The following is a 3,608-nucleotide window of genomic DNA, read 5'->3' as shown; positions in this document are numbered from 1 at the left end:
ACATTCTGATCTGAGAGCTCAATCCCCGTCCTCCTCATGTACGGATTTTCTCAATTCATGTTTCTGATCTTTTGTTTTTAATTTTGAGTTTTCAGCTGCTTTTTCTTTCTTCATAGTTTGAGTTGTTTTATTTTACAAAAGTTAACTTATATTAAGGCTAATTATTGTCAGTTTTATCCTAATTTGATTGAATAGTTTTTGTTGGTTATGGGAGTTGCTAATTCATTTAGTTCTATTTTATGTTTGAATTTTGTACTTTGTTAATTTTCTTTTTCTCTGATAAATTGAGGTTGTACTTTATAAACTGATAGGGTGCTTTATCAATGGGAGTTACCATTGAGTCTTGGATTGATAGGGTGTAACAAATTTTTTTTTTATTTTTTTATTATTTGTTTTTTAGAATGGGGAAGAAAAACATGTTCTCATTGAAATACTATTAATCATTGAAAATTTTCAATTTTGAGACACTTAAATATGTTTGAGGATTGCAATATAAGAAAGAGAATAGAGATTATTTATATATACCTAAAAAATCTATTATTTATTGTATAAAAGGCTTATTTGTTGCTTTACTTGAATTTTCCAATGTGTCTCTTGCACTTGTGCTGAGAAGTATCTTACATCCTTGCAATAATTAGGCTTCTGTAGAGGCTGTAAATCTCATTAAACTTCACTGTGAGCCTTTGAAGTGTCTCTATTTTATTGGTTATCTTATAATTTCAGGTGATCAGATCAACAGGTTATGACTGCAAGCAATGAATACGACTTATACAACTAAAGAAGTTTATTAGTAGAGTGAGGCCAAAGATTGTTGTTCTGCTTTTCTTTTTTTCCTTCCATTTGTTTTTTATTGGAATTCCAACTCTTCTATTTTCAATCATTATTATTTTTTAAATTATGATAAGTCAGTGTATAGTGTTTGCTTATGTTAGTCTAACTATTTATTTTCTTTTAATTAATAATTAGCTATATTTTTTTTACCTGAGATTCAGAAATTAAAATTATTTTTTATGTTTAGGACATTATTATGATGAAATTGAAGCTAAGATTGTGTCTCTTAACATAACAAACATCATTTGAGTTGTTAATATTTTCTTTAACTTCTTATTTCTCAAAATCTCTATTTTTGCTGTTTGTTTGTTGTTGCATCCAGTAAACTTATATGTACTTTCAATTTATTTTTTTAGGAAGATTTAGAAGGAGGAGAAGGAAGAACTAAGTTTTCAATGGATTATATGCAAGGTGCTGTCGTTTCCTCTAATGAAGATGAGTTAATATTGAGTTAGTTGTTTAAAGAATTAAGTTTATGCTATGAATTGGTATTTTCGTATATTATATCAAGTCAATTTTTATGTTTTCTTTTTTGTGGCAAATTTTTTTTGTCATTTATTTTTAAAATAATATTGATTGATTGATTGATGGAATGACAACTTAATTACCTTTAATCTCATTGCACTATTGATTCAAATGAAGAAATTCTAGAATTTATTTGTGTTAAAATCAGTTTAAATTTAAAAAAATATTTAGTTACTTGAACTACATAAAATATGTATGCATCATTTTTGGTTTAATTGATTTGTGTGCATTTTCTGAATGCAAAAAAGTGTAGGATTTGTTTGTGTTTAAATCAGTTTAAAAAATATTTAGTTGCTTGAATTAGTTACTTGAGTTGCTGAATAATTAATCATTTTAAACAGGATTTAATCACTTGAGTTAGTTACTTGAATTGGATAATACTCTTTTATTGAAATGGCAAGTTTTTTAATTGGTAATTTGTTAGGAAAGAAAATATTATATTTAATGGATGTAAACCATATTTAAAATAGGTTAGTATTAGAATAATAATGTCATGAAGAGTATTACTTATTTGCTTTAGTCTTTTATATTGTTAGTATTAAAATAGTAATAATAATAATATTACAGTGGAAAATAATAATTATAGTATTAAAATGCTAGAAACATAAAATTAGTATTGATATAGGTTTTTTATGAGAAAGTAGAAAATTAGGATTTTCATAACAATTTTAAACTCAGTTTTAAATAATGTAATATATCATCATGTAATCCAAAAATAAAGTATATCCCATTTAATATGGATAACATGTGATGTTGTTATTATTGTGATATTTATTGTTATTAATTTTACACTCATAACTAATAATTGTATAGTCTTGGAATTCATAAAGAAAATGGTGATATTTATAATTAACATTCAATGTAGGATAATAAGGATAATTTTTTTAGTTATTATTGTTATTATTATTTGAAAAGGATTTAAACTTTTAATAGCTGACAATTAATTTTAGTATGCCTCTTCAGATACTTAACAGAATTTAGTGTATATAGTTTTATGTTTATTATTTAAAAATAAATCCTTTTCTTTCTCTTATAATTTTTAATATATACACTTCTCTTGATGACATATGTATTTTGGTATAATAAAAAGTTAAGTATGCTTTATGATAATTATCTGCAAACATGTAAACCGTACCTTAAAGAATTTGATGGGTCAAGTTCAAGGCAAAATCCAAAAGTCACCATTAAATGATTTCTACTCCTTATATTAGACATGATTCTCTCCCTCAAGAATCACTCGGACTCAGTGTTTCTCAATTTCAATCTGTAGCTTGTGATCTCCAACATTTCATAATTCGTGCCATCTTCCCTGGTTTTCTTTTTTCACACTTCTAGTGATTTCATTTTATTTTTTCTTTGGATCTGATTGTTTGTTCCCGATTTTGTTAACATTTGTTGCTGCTATTTATTTAATCATTATAAAATAATCTTTTTTTATATTGGATAAAATATTGGATTTTTTCTACAATATTGATAAGGATATTTGAAGGATTAAACAGCTGAATGGCGATGCATACAGATACAAGTGATTTCAACAGGTAAATTACTCAGTATAAAGTCCCTTAGATTTGACAACATTATTTAGATTCCATGACAATCAGTAATGGTACATACGTTTTTTTCCTAAGTTCTGTTTTAGCATCGTGGTGAATAGACATATATTTTACTATGGTGACTGAAATGTCTATGTGTCCTACAGTAGATATCCTCGATCCCTTGCTATGAGAAGACCATGACAAATTCAAAACTCACCACAAGTCGATTGGTAAAATAACTTTAATGAATTCTGTTCTTTCTTTAACAAACTTATGAAATATTGACTTTGTATTTATTATTGCTTATGTGAAAAATCCTCCTGAACCCCTAAATATTATATATTCATTGCAGTACTTGTCCATTAAGTTTGCTGCATATCTGAAACCATCTGGGCATGGTTCTATGTGGAAGATAACTGGTCCACCTTTCAGTGTAGAGTGTAGTATCTTTTTTTTCCCATCTCCTGAGAAGTGGAGGAAGAAATTCGGAATAAAAATTTGGGGTTGAGTGAAAGGAGTGTTGTAGATTGTACAAGTTAAAGAGGAGTGAAGTGGAAGAAGAAATTCGGAATAAAAAATTGGGGTTGAGTGGAAGGAGTGCTGTAGATTATACAAGTTAAAGAGAAGGACAACCTTATCCTGAGATTAGTCTCCATACAGGACCAGCACATACAATTGGAGATCAAGAAATCTTAATTTATACTTAAAAATAGCTAT

General features: G+C 27.1%; 2 long non-coding RNA genes across 2 annotated transcripts; both read left to right on the top strand.

Moving 5' to 3' along the window:
- LOC110265491 lies at positions 1–1,906 on the top strand. The gene is made up of 3 exons (XR_002351637.1): positions 1–38; positions 724–795; positions 1,188–1,906. It is a non-coding gene; the product is annotated as an uncharacterized LOC110265491 (long non-coding RNA).
- LOC110265490 lies at positions 2,301–3,328 on the top strand. Its single transcript, XR_002351636.1, has 3 exons — positions 2,301–2,894; positions 3,056–3,121; positions 3,244–3,328. It is a non-coding gene; the product is annotated as an uncharacterized LOC110265490 (long non-coding RNA).

Source organism: Arachis ipaensis, chromosome B08 (assembly GCF_000816755.2).
Source record: "Arachis ipaensis cultivar K30076 chromosome B08, Araip1.1, whole genome shotgun sequence".
Classification (NCBI taxonomy): domain Eukaryota; kingdom Viridiplantae; phylum Streptophyta; class Magnoliopsida; order Fabales; family Fabaceae; genus Arachis; species Arachis ipaensis.
Note: the sequence above shows the minus strand (reverse complement) of the source record. Positions and strands in the feature narration are given on the sequence as shown.